Source organism: Brassica napus, unplaced genomic scaffold (genome assembly GCF_020379485.1).
Source record: "Brassica napus cultivar Da-Ae unplaced genomic scaffold, Da-Ae ScsIHWf_280;HRSCAF=462, whole genome shotgun sequence".
Lineage (NCBI taxonomy): Eukaryota > Viridiplantae > Streptophyta > Magnoliopsida > Brassicales > Brassicaceae > Brassica > Brassica napus.
In genome coordinates, this window is record NW_026016076.1 from 85,001 (window position 1) to 98,591 (window position 13,591).

Genomic DNA, 13,591 nt, shown 5'->3' on the forward strand with positions numbered 1-13,591 from the left:
CTCAAGTACTAATACATATGTATAGTATTAAATATATAAGCATAAATCATGTGAAGTCTTATTGTATACTCACACTCCCGTGAGTTCCCGCATTACCGTGAATTGTTCCTGTGATACGGAACAAGGTCACGAAGACACGATTATGGGGTCGCACCCTGGAGGCCGTGTAACTGCATGCAGCGTTAGATGTTCGATCTTGGAATATCTAATGGAGATGATGGTTATATTTATTTCCCCGCTAGGCTCGGTTAGCCTTGGTGGTTTTCCGGGTTTAGTATATATATATAATAAGTATGAGTGAATGGCGGGTGTCGTGGAGATGATGTTTAAGATAAGATTCACATCGATGGATTGATAGGCCTTATATATGTATTTTTATTAGTTATGGAATATATTTCCACTGCATACAAATGGAGTTGATTGCTTGAGATATTATTAATATATGTTGGGGTGCGGGACTAGGCTCACTGAGTAAACTAGTTACTCATTACTCATTTGTGATGCAGGTAACCAATAGGTGGGATACGTAACTCTAGGACGGGTAGGAACATCATTAGCCAGCGGTAGTTTTATTATCCTTGAAATTTCATCGTGATAGGGATAGATCATTGTAATTGTTGGTCTTCAACGAGGAATTCCTAGTAAGCGCGAGTCATCAATTCCCGTTGACTACATACCTGCCCTTTCTACACACCGCCCGTCGCTCCTACCGATTGAATGATCCGGTGAAGTGTTCAGATCACGGCGACGTGGGTGGTTCGCCGCCTGCGACGTCGGGAGAAGTCCACTAAACCTTATAATTTAGAGGAAGGAGAAGTCGTAACAAGGTTTACGTAGGTGAACCTGTGGAAGGATCATTGTCGTACCCTGGAAACAGAACGACCTAAGAATGATGAAATATCACTCTCGGTAGGCCGGTTTCTTATTGTGCCTACCGATTCCGTGGTTATGCGTTCATCCATGCCAAAGAATTCAGTTTTGGTTGGATCGTACGCATAGTTTCCGAATATCACCAAACCCCGGCACGAAAAGTGTCAAGGAAAATGCAACTAAATAGCCTGCTTTCGCCAACCCGGAGACGGTGTTTGGTCGGAAGCAGTGCTGCAATGTAAAGTCTAAAACGACTCTCGGCAATGGATATCTCAGCTCTCGCATCGATGAAGAACGTAGCAAAATGCGATACTTGGTGTGAATTGCAGAATCCCATGAACCATCGAGTCTTTGAATGCAAGTGGCACCCCAAGCCTTATGGCCGAGGGCACGTCTGCATGGGTGTCACAAATCGTCGTCCCCCCATCCTCTCGAGGATATGGGATGGAAGCTGATCTCCCGTGTGTTACCGCACACGGTTGGCCAAAATCCAAGCTATGGACGCCAGGAGAGTCTTGACATGCGGTGGTGAATTCAATTCTCATCATATAGTAAGACGTTGCGGTCCAAAAGCTCTTGGTGACCCAAAGTCCTCAACGCGACCCCAGGTCAGGCGGGATCACCCGCTGAGTTTAAGCATATCAATAAGCAGAGGAAAAGAAACTAACAAGGATTCCCTTAGTAACGGCGAGCGAACCGGGAAGAGCCCAGCTTGAAAATCGGACGTCTTCGGCGTTCGAATTGTAGTCTGGAGAAGCGTCCTCAGTGACGGAACGGGCCCAAGTTCCCTGGAAAGGGGTGCCAGAGAGGGTGAGAGCCCCGTCGTGCCCGGACCCTGTCGCACCACGAGGCGCTGTCTACGAGTCGGGTTGTTTGGGAATGCAGCCCCAATCGGGTAGTAATTTCCGTCCAAGGCTAAATATGGGCGAGAGACCGATAGCGAACAAGTACCGCGAGGTAAAAATGAAAAGGACTTTGAAAAGAGGGTCAAAGAGTGCTTGAAATGGTCGGGAGGGAAGCGGATGGGGGCCGGCGATTCATCCCGGTCAGATGCGGAACAGAGCAATCCGGGCCGCCAATCGATTCGGGCCGTGGACCTAAGCCCGGGCTTTTGTTACGCCCGTGGAGACGTTGCTGCCTTAATCGTGGTCTGCAGCACGCTCCTCACGGTGTGCCTCGGCATCTGCGTGCTCACGGCATCGGTATGTGGTCTCCCCATTCGACTCGTCTTGAAACACGGACCAAGGAGTCTGACATGTGTGCGAGTCAATGGGTGAGTAAACCCGTAAGGCGCGAGGAAGCTGATTTGCTGGATCCCTCACGGGTGCACAGCCGACCGACCTTGATCTTTTGAGAAGGATTCGAGTGTGAGCATGCCTGTCGGGACCCGAAAGATGGTGAACAATGCCTGAGCGGGGCAAAGCCAGAGGAAACTCTGGTGGAGGCCCGCAACGATACTGACGTGCAAATCGTTCGTCTGACTTGGGCATAGGGGCGAAAGACTAATCGAACCATCTAGTAGCTGGTTCCCTCCGAAGTTTCCCTCAGGATAGCTGGAGCTCGGAAACAAGTTCTATCGGGTAAAGCCAATGATTAGAGGCATCGGGGATGCAAAGTCCTCGACTTATTCTCAAACTTCAAATAGGTAGGACGGGGTGGCTGCTTTGTTGAGCCATCCCCCGGAATCGAGAGCTCCAAGTGGGACATTTTTGGTAAGCAGAACTGGCAATGCGGGATGAACCGGAAGCCGGGTTACGTTGCCCAACTGCGCGCTAACCTAGAACCCACAAAGGGTGTTGGTCAATTAAAACAGCAGGACGGTTGTGACACCCCCGATCGTAGCTAACCGGAAATGACACGGTCGATGTTCCTCGATGGTCGATCTGAAGTTCTCAGAATACCTCCGATCACCTTAGACCAACAACAAAAGAACATCAACGCTCCTATCGAATATCACTCTAGGCTTTTCAACCCGAAAAAGAAATATCCAATAGTTAGTTCGTCCGGACAATTACTAATATCATATGGAACCTATACATTAAAAAGAATCTTTATATATATCATTTAAAAGCATCTTACAAAATTTGTTATAATTTAACCTCGAGGTTTTCGGTCTACAAATCTTATACATAAGATATATCAAAATGACTTTGCAAATGTCAGAACCTGCAAGCAAATCAATCAACCACAATCACAATAACAATAATAAGACTATGAGTATCTACGACTCGATCTAACTCGTAACACCGTATATCAATGCTACATTACTCAAGGGTTCCATAACCCTCTACGACACACTAACACAACACTCTAACCTCGGCCCTGGTGACTTCGTGTTCCTCCTCTCTATCAGCAATATCCTATCTCCTTACCACAAAGGCCAGAAGAAGGAACTTTCAACCGACCGCGGCCCACAGTCCTTCGGGTCACCGCGCGATAGCCCACAGTCCTTCGGGTCACTGTCGTGTAATACTCAGCCATAGGCCATGACCCTGTTCGTCTGAGTCTTCCCGATCCAGCAAATAAGGGGTTTCCTTGAACCTGCTGGGTACGAGGCCGAGGAAACACTAATCACCCCTACACGAGCCTAGTATGGGCAGGTTACGCACATACTGTCGGCAACACTCACACAACACAAACTCAATCTAGAACCAAACCTAAAGATAAAGTTCCAGATCCTAACTAGACTCTCAGCTCTACAACACAAGCCAATAGTACAAGTAGTCTGGCCTATATGGCCTAAGACCCTTAGTACTAACTACTAAGCAACAATATCAATACTAAACAACTCAATCAAACCGTTACCCAGATAGTCCAGCCTCCTGCCGAGAAACTATATTTAAAGATAACGGGAACCTGCACTCAACCATATCAACACGCAAGAATAGAAAACATGACGCATCCAAGCCTTAGTCCTAATAAGGTTATTAACTCAGTCTTAATACTTTTCATCTCAGCTTAGCCCTTGGTAAACTGAGTCCGGTTCCATAAATAAAATAACCCTAAGGACTTTCCCATTCAATAGCGTGATCATTTTGCTCTATATGCAACTCGATCTTCCCTAAGATCCAAGTGGAACTCAATGAAACCAACTCACAGTGTTCTAGGCGAGAAGCTGCTGGTTGATCAGAGAGGACTTGGCCAAAACCCAAGGGACGCCTTGACTGGACTGGACTGGACAGACCTCGACTTGGACATAGCCTCGACTTGATCATGAAAATACTAACAGGTCTGGACGGACTGATCTGGACTCGGACAGAACCTCCTTTACCTTCTGGACAGTTCTTCGGACTTCTCGGCAGAATATCGAGCAGAACTTTGACTGATCTGAACCCGTGGAACTGAACTAACTCCGGATGGCACCTCCACTTGATCATCAAAGGAACTGAATGTAATAGACGGATTGATTTGGCCAGAGCATCCGCTTCACAATCGTATAGAATCTTCGATTGGACGGAACTGGCCTTCTCGGAGGAGTATCGGTCTTCAGAATCGACCATACTCTACATCAACCACTTTCTTTCTTTCTATCTCTCTAGGCACGTTGACTAGATTCCCATCTGAGCTGATCTTCATTTGAATGACCTTCAATTTGACAGAACCTTCCCAAGGCGATGACTCAAAATCAGTAGAGAACTGATCTCGAAAACTCTCTAAAACTCTCGAAATAGCTTGGAATCACTTGCTTTCTTTTTCTACTTTTCTATCACGTTTTTAACTGGCTTTGGACAGGTCTGGATGTGATGAAATGAGCAGGGGTCGTGGGCTATTTATAGAAGAATGCAGCCAATCAGATTCAGGTTGGTGGCCGCCCATGTGTCGCTTCGCATTGCTTCGGACGCATGCACGACGGCACCTCGTGCTCCACATTGCTGGCTGCATGTCCAGGACACATGCAGGACGCCACCACTCCTCCCAAATGTCAGGCTGTATGACTGGATATCATGCAAGGCGCCACACATCCTTACACATGTCGATCAGCATGCTTCGGTTGCATGCGTCGCGACATCTCGTGCTTGCCGATCCACCTCGTGCTTCTACATGTCAAGCTGCATGTGCAGCTTCCATGCACGGCGACACCTCGAGCTTCTGTAGACACTCAGCTTGTTAGATGGTTGACACCACGTTCTGAATCCATGAAACAAGCCGCCGCGAGCTTCTCGGTCCATTCGCCTGATTTCGACCATTCGGGTGAATTTTTGTCCCGTGATCAATCCCATATATTTTTCTACACCCTTTCTGATGCTCAGAACAATGTTAATAAACTCCACTTGATTTCTGAAGTTGTGGGAAAATATGTCCTGAGCCTCCGGCTTCCTCGAAAATTTGCATAATACTGAAATTAGGGTTTTCGTCCAATTTCGGGTTTTCCCGTCGTGCTTCGATCCCGTCGTGCTTGCTTCCCGTCGTGCTTGCTTCCCGTCGTGCTTGCTTCCCGTCGTGCTTTCTTCCTATCATGCTTAATTCCCGTCATGTTTCCAATGTATTCGAATTAATATTCCGCTGATACGAAGTTTCGCGAAAAACTTCGTGCTGAAGAAATGTCATTCTTCCAAAACGTCGAGCTTCTAAACCGTCGTGCTTCCAAAAATGTTATGCTTCGAAAACATCCATCTGATCAGTCTAAGGTATCTTCTAACTATGGTCGAGCAACTTATTCGACTCATAGTTAACTCACGGTCACTTCTTCGCCCACTTCGTACTTCAACACTTCTCGATTGCCCGCGACTCGACCACCACAAAGATACTCGACCATTCTCTCTCCTTTTTTTAACGGGTTTCTACAGACAGGGTAATGCCTGCTGATCGGATTGTCCGCCTTGAGAATCACGAGGTGATATTAGGCATGGACTGGTTTGGACAGAATCGGGCCACCTTTGACTGTCACCGGGGTATGGTGCAGTTTGAGAGTGGGTGTGGACCCCTGATCAGGTTCCAAGGCTTGGAAAGAGTTGGGCCACTCTGGACTAACACAGAGGAAGGGTGCAGTTTGAGAGTGGGTGTAGACCCCAATCAGGTTCCCAGGTATTCGTCCGACCTCTGGATGCTTAGTGATATCAGCAATCCAAGTGGAAAGGATGCTTGAGAAGGGTTGTGAGACTTATTGGCCGCAATCGCCACTAAGGAGGCTGAAGGGGCTGGTGACCCGACGGGATTCCGCTGGTTGATGAGTTCGAGGAGGTGTTTCGGGCGCTACAGGGCATCCCCCTGGTAGGTTCGACCCGTTCATAGCAGAACCGGAACCAAGGACGGCCCCAATGTCCAAAAGTCCATACCGTATAGCTCTTGCCGAGATGGCCGAGCTGAAGTCAACCCCGTACAAGAAGGGACCTTGGTCACAGCACAACCAAGTCAGAGATGGACCTATGGTTGGAGTGAGACGGTTGAGTCCCGGAGAGGACCAGAACCGCAATATGATAAAGTCTAGTAAGGGATGAGGATCAGGAACCTATTCGGAAATGGGCCTATGGTCGGATTGAAACGATTGAGTCCCTGAGTGGACCAGGACCGGAATGTGATCGAGTCCATGAAGGCCCAGGATCGAATTGTGACAAAGTCCAGTAATGGACAGAGTCAAGTTGAGGCGGTTTAGTCTTGTAGAGACTAAGATCGCAGTATGGCCAAGCTGGGAAAAGCTGTGACTGGTTAAGGAATGACCCAGTAATTGGTGGCTGGTATCATAAACCTTAGTGTCCGGGAAGGACTTAACGAAACAGAACAATCTGTTAGGACTCATGGTAGAGTGAGCAGCCTAAAGATTGGAACATGTTCACTAGGACTTGGCTGGTGCATCGAGTGGCTTGGAGATTGGTTGAATCCACTAAGACTTGAGTACTCAGTATGTTCCTAGGGACTGAATTTGATCTAGTCATGGAACTAAAGTGTTCTACATGGACTTGGTGTTTACTAGGAATGCAACCCGGAGAGTTGGGTCAGTGACACAAGTCATGTCTTTGTATGGGTGCTTGATGGACCACTTGATAAGATTTTGTGTTAAATCTCTATCAAGTGGGGGAGACTTGTATATGTGGTGATCAAGACGTGATCAGTAAGAAGGAACAAGAAGGGAGATGCAACGAATTGGTTACGAAGAACCAATCGAGCATGCTCTATGTTCCGGGTGCAAAGAATTCGTTTGGAATCTTTTGTCTTTAGACAAGACGGCAACACCACAGGATTCGAGGATGAATCCATCCTAAGTGGGGGAGACTTGTCATGTCCCCGTTCCTGGAACTTGACATGGGACATAGACGTTTCAACAGAAACGGGACTGCTTTGGTTCAGATCATGGGAATTGATTGTGAACAAGCAGTAATGAAGTGAATGATCAGGATGGATCATGAGAAAACTAGGCCTAGGTCTGGAAATAGACCAAGAGACTTAGTAGGATTGAATCAGATGAAGATAACAAGCTGGACGAGTGATGAGACAGCTCGACGATGCGAGAATGAAGCTCGGTCAGCTGGGCGAAGCTTGGACAAGCTCAGTGTAGCTCACTGAAGTGTAGGTCAGCTCCAGCAGCTGGACTACTAGATCAGTCAGCTGGAACAGCTGGGGATCAGCTCAACTCAGCTAGATGGAGTGTTGGAAGCTCAGACCAGTGTGTCAGTTCTGGGCGGTTACCGGGCCGGTTGGTTGGCCAAGAATGGCTATGGGCCGTACATCCGCCGTCCAAGGTACCGAGCACCCTGAGGTTCGGTCAGGGTATGTACCGAGCGACATGAGGCATCAACCGCAGCCTAGTCGGCCGGGATCGGGTCTTACAAAGACCACGTCATATTCCCGCAAACACATGGAAAGTGGGAACAGACGCAGACTTGACCGTCATCTTTTTTCCGGAGACAAACGTGCTTAGCGGGACAGAATTTCTTCGAGTCACCGCCATAATATTTCCGCAACCAAGATCTCAGCAAACAGCTTATTCACCTTTGCGAACAATGCATAAGCTATGCAAAGACGCAAGGATCACAAGTGCCGGCTTATGTGTTCACGACTTCCCCACTGAAGGAGATGCCGAAAACAACATTTTAAGCAAATATTAACAATTCCTTAAAGATAGGTACGCAACCAGGCCCCGGAGCAGTTCAACAAGCATAAAACTATGCTAGTGAAGAAACTGAGGAGGATAGTTGGTCTGTATTGGGTGCGCGAGCACAGAGCCTTCAACCACTAGCTATCCAATCACCACTCATACGCCGAATGTTCATTTCCCCCGCAACTGGAGGACGGATGAAACCAGGCCAAGACCACACAGGACGCGAAAATTTGAAGTTAGGGGCAAAATGGTCCGCCGGAAAATTCGCCGGAAAAGTTACTGGAAAATTCACCGGGGACAATCCGGCCATAGACCTCAACCCAGCCATCGATAGTTTTGGACCGAGCAGTCCAACACTACATACCACTTCGGGTACTGAAGGTAGGCTCAGAAGAGTGCCTACCCCTTACATAAACAAAACACTTTTTTCAGTCTGTCACCAGTAGACATTGGCTGTGTTCCGGGAGTATTTTTAATGTAAAAAAACAAAATACATCGAATTTGAATCTGATTTTTTGCATGCTTCATAAGAAAGGTTAAAGCTATTTTCTGGAAATTTTTCATGATTTCTTTTGCTTCTAACCATGTCTTTTGCTTGCTACAAAGTTCGGGGTTTCGTGGTCTAAACGGATGTATATAGCAACTTTTGAACAACACTTGACATCCTAAACTCTTTGTTGACATATTTTTGATGTTTCCTTTCAAAAAACTTTCTTCAAAAATATTAAGTTTTGAATTTTTGGCATCTCGGGTGATTTTGGCTGTCCGTTGGTGATTTTGGCGCACGTGAGCTGTCTGTTCAGTACACACAGGACGTCCGTGTGTGTCCGTCAGTACACACAGGACGTCCGTGGCTGTCCGTGTGTGTCCGTCAGCACACACAGAACATCCGTGGCTGTCCATCAGTACACATATCAGCACGCTGGTACTTGGACTCAGCACGCTAGCTCTTCCAGTGGACTGTTTGGGTGATTTTGGCCCACGTGGGCTGTCTGTTCAGTACACACAGGACGTCTGTGGGTGTCCGTCAGCAGACACAAGACGTCCGTGTGTGTCCGTAAGCACACAGGACGTCTGTGGCTGTCCATGTGAGTCTGTGTGTGTCTGTCACAACACACAGGACGTCTGTGGCTGTCCATCAGTACACATATCAGCATGCTGGTCCTTGGACTCAGCACCCTGGCCCTTCCCGTGGACTGTTTGGGTGATTTTGGCCCACGTGGGCTGTCTATTCAGTACACACAGGACGTCTGAGGGTGTCCGTGGGTGTCCGTCAGCACACACAGGACGTCCGTGGCTGTCCGTTTGTGTCTGTGTTTGTCCGTGTGTGTCCATCAGCACACACAGGACTTCTGTGGCTGCCATCAGTAAACATATCAGCACGCTGGTCCTTGGATACAGCACGCTGGCCCTTCCCATGGACTGTTCGGGTGATTTTGGCCCACGTGGGCTGTCTGTGCAGTACACACAGGACGTCCGTGGGTGTCCATCAGCACACACAGGACGTCCGTGTGTGTCTGTCAGAGCACACAGGACGTCCAAGGCAGTCCGTGTGTGTCCGTCAGCACAAAAAGGACGTCCGTGGCTGTCCAGCAGTACACATATCAGCACGTAGGTCCTTGGACTCAGCACGCTGACCCTTCCCGTGGACTGTTCGGGTGAATTTGGCCCACGTGGGCTGTCTGTTCAGCACACACGGGACGTCCGTGGGTGTCCGCCAGCACACACAGGACGTCTGTGGCTGTCCGTCAGCACACACAGGACGTCTGTGGCTGTCCGTATGTGTCTGTGTGTGTCCGTCAGCACACACAGGACGTCCGTGGGTGTCCGTCAGCACACGCAGGACGTCCATGTGTGTCCGACAGCACACACAGTGAAGGACCCTAAGATCGGATTGCCCTCAACTGGATTCGTTTGGATATGAACTCCGGAAAGGAGAACTGATGGAGTGAAGGGTCGCACAAGGGTTGCGGATGTTCCCTTGATATTCCCGGCTTCAGTGGCGCTTGATATGACTCACAAGTCCGCCAAGGAAGATCTCGAACTGGTTGCCTGATATGACTCACATGACCAACTAGTTGAGAAGTGAATTTCTCGGATATGACACAACAAGACAATCGAAAATAAGTTCTAAAGAGAACAGAGAGTTTAAACTCAGAAACTTAATCCAAAATGATCTGATTTTATTCATGAAATGAAACACTTATTTATAGTACAAGTAGGAGATAAAGGGGCCACTTGACTAGAAGTTTGAAAGACAAATAAAATTAAAAACATTTGACTAGAATTTTGAAAGACAAAGAAGAAAGACTCTTCAATTTGCGGCCTGGTCAAAGTGACCCTTCGGCTGGCTTGTGTTCGACTGGTTAAACCGCGGCAAGGAGCAGGACGGTCGCGGGCCGGTCCGTCTGTTCCGACTTGTCCGTCTCCTGAACCATCTTTGACCATAATCGTCCTAAGTCTTCTGAAAGATGAAGAATATGTGCCTTAGAGAGATTCGGATGATCAAAGTTCATGAACTGATCAAACGGATCGATCAGTTCGTCAATACGGTCGGTACGTTCCAAACGGGCGAGAAGAGAGAAGTCGCGTCCAGATCCTTGTTCGGCTCGCCCTAAGTTGCTTCTGGCTTGACCGTCCGTCTGAGATTGGCGAGTTGTCCGGGAGAGAGATGATCTGGTATGGTCAGTTTGGTCAAACGGTCGAGGATCCAGTCTAAGCTTTTGTCCGTCCATCCGTGGATCGATCCGGTACACAGCTCGGCCTTGTTGACTGGTTCGGCTGGGATGATGAACCTCGGTTGGGATGTCCTGATCTACCTGATGGTAGGGTTCCTCGGACTGAGGCACATCATTCCCTCCCTCTTCAAAAGGATTTGTCCACAAATCTGGATCATCTGCAAGAAAAGGAGATAGATCAGCAACATCAAAACTTGAAGAGATATCATATTTACCTTCCAAGTCAAGTTGTTAAGCATTATCATTGATCTTCCTAAGAATCTGGAATGGACCGTCGACTCTAGGCATCAGTTTGGACTTCCTTTCTTCCGGAAATCGTTCCTTCATCAAATGAACCCAAACCAAGTCACCTTCGTTGAAAACCAACTCCTTTCGCTCTTGTTGGCATATCTTTTGTAACCCTCGGTTTTGGTTTCATGTTGACTCGAACTTGTTCATGAAGCTTTTTGAGGGTGTCTGCCCTTCTTTTACCATCTGTACTAACTCTTTCACTCAAAAGCAAAGGTAAAAGATCAAGTGGAGATAAGGGGTTAAAACCGTAAACAACTTCAAAAGGAGAGAACTTTGTAGCTGAATGCACAGCATGATTATAACCAAACTCAACATGAGGCAAGCAATCTTCCCAAGACTTAAGATTTTTCTTGACCAAAGATCTAAGCAAAGCAGACCCGCCGTCCTTGGTGACCAAGGATCTCAGAATTTTCCGGCGTACATACCCTCGATGAGTAGCTAGACCTAGTTTCCTAACAAGAGTATCACTAGCAACATTAGTACAACTCCCACCATCAATGCTTAAAGAACAAACTTTTTCAGAGATTAAACAACGAGAATGAAAGAGATTCTCCCTTCGTTCCTTTTCATTGGTTTTGGGCTGAACACTCAAGGAACGTCTAGTGACCAGTAGTGGTCCGTGAGCTGGGTAGTCAAAGCTATCTTCCTCATCAAAGATCGGTTCAGAATCCGGATCAAAGATTGGGTCGAGGTCGTTGTCCGTGTCGCCGTTCGCGTGGCCGTCCGTCTCATCGAAGATAGGATCGTCCCAAGCCTTCCTAGCAACAAGCAATGGTCCGTGATGTGGGTAGTCAAAGGACTCCTCTTCCTCATCAAAGATAGGACCAAGATCCTCCTTGTCTTCTTGTTCATACTCGGACTCAACTTCACCATTCTCGAAGAGAATCATCACACGCTGGTTTGGACAGTTCCTGGCATAATGTCCTAGCCATTGACATTTGAAACACCTAATGTCTCTTGCTCGGCTTGAGGCGTCTACTGCTTTTCCTTTGTCATCATGAGTGGAAACATCAGTTTTAAAGGCAGTATGTGTTGTGATAGGCGACTTACCTTTGTCTTGATAGTTTGGCTTAGGAGCATAGGCCGGTTTAGGAGATTAGGCCGGCTTAGAAGTAGTGGCCGGTTTTGAGAAACTCCTTCTCTTAAGTTGTTGCTCGATCAAGATGGCTTTGTGTAGCATCTGTTCTACACTTCCATACTCTTGAAGCTCCATACGATCTTGGATGTCACGGTTGAGGCCTGAAAGAAAGCGAGCCATAGTGGCGTCCAAAGGTTCATCCGTGTCCGTTTTGGTCATCAAAACTTCCATCTCTTGATAATAGTCTTCCACAGATTTGGTTCCTTGAAGCAAACGTCTTAACTTCTGGTGGAGGTCGCAGTGATAATGGTTGGCACGAATCGTTTCCTCATCAACAAGGTAAGCTCATCCCATGTCTCAATCGGCCGTTCACCTGTTCTCCTCCTGTGGGTCAACACTTGATCATACCAGTTAATAGCATAGCCAGAGAATTCAGTGGCAGCAAGACTTACTTTTCTAAGTTCAGAATAGTTTTGACAATCAAAGACATGCTCAATTTTTCTTTCCCACTCTAGAAAAGCATCAGGGTCGTTTTTACCATCAAAAGGTGGAATTTTTAATTTCAATCCGTTCAAGATATCATCAGTACGATTGTTTCTAGCAAATGGATTGACATCACCTGGGTTTCGAGTTCTATGACCTCTTCTTGGCCGGTAAGCGGATCTGACCTCGTCCTCTTGGGCGTCCTCATCAGGAAACTCATCATCTGACCGGGTGTTCCTTCACAGCTGATTGGTTCTTGTTCCCGATCTAGGATGGTAATTGCTTACTTGAAGTTCGTCAAGCCTTTGATGGATCTGCTCTAGACCTGTGTTTATAAGATTAGAAAAAGAATCATTCAAAGCTCGCATCTGAAGATTAGACAGTCCAGCAACTGAATTTCCGGGACGGTTTTGATCTTCGTGGCTACTCATGGTTCCTGAAATTTATTAAACACAAAATGTTAGGATTAAAACTCACACTCTCAAGTGTTTGCTCCTCACCCACACATGTGTTTCTCTCGATTTAAAAGTGATCACTCAAGTTTCCACTCAAAGTTCTATGAAGAACAGATCTCAGAATCTGGATGACCAAACTTAAGGAAAACACAAGGGAATTTTAAAAGATAGAAAGATAAGAGATTTGTTTTTAAATGAATCTGTTTTAACCTCCTCAAAGGCTGGATTTCTCCTCAGCCAGCAGGCTTCCTCTTCCACCACCAATCCACAAAGGAAACTCTTTTTTTTTTCTTTTTTTTTAAGAGGATGGTAATGAGGGGCCCGGATTCAAGATAGACAGATGAAGAAGTGTTTAGAAGAAATGGAAGATGAGAAGATGGATCGAGATAGAGAATACCAGACGAGTGGGCTCTGATACCACTTGAAGGACCCTAAGATCGGATTGCCCTCGATGGGATTCGTTTGGATATGAACTCCGGAAAGGAGAACTGATGGAGTGAAGGGTCGCACAAGGGTTATGGAGGTTCCCTTGATATTCCCGGCTTCAATGGCGCTTGATATGACTCACAAGTCCGCCAAGGAAGATCTCGAACTGGTTGCTTAATATGTCTCACAAGACCAACTATTTGAGAAGTGAATT

The 13,591-nt window shown here is 47.1% G+C and overlaps 1 non-coding gene across 1 annotated transcript; it reads left to right on the forward strand.

Annotated features, from left to right (window-relative positions):
- The first annotated feature begins 1,122 nt into the window (after nt 1-1,122).
- On the forward strand, nt 1,123-1,278 carry LOC125602339. Its single transcript, XR_007334799.1, has one exon. It is a non-coding gene; the product is annotated as a 5.8S ribosomal RNA (ribosomal RNA).
- The last annotated feature ends 12,313 nt before the right edge of the window (nt 1,279-13,591 follow it).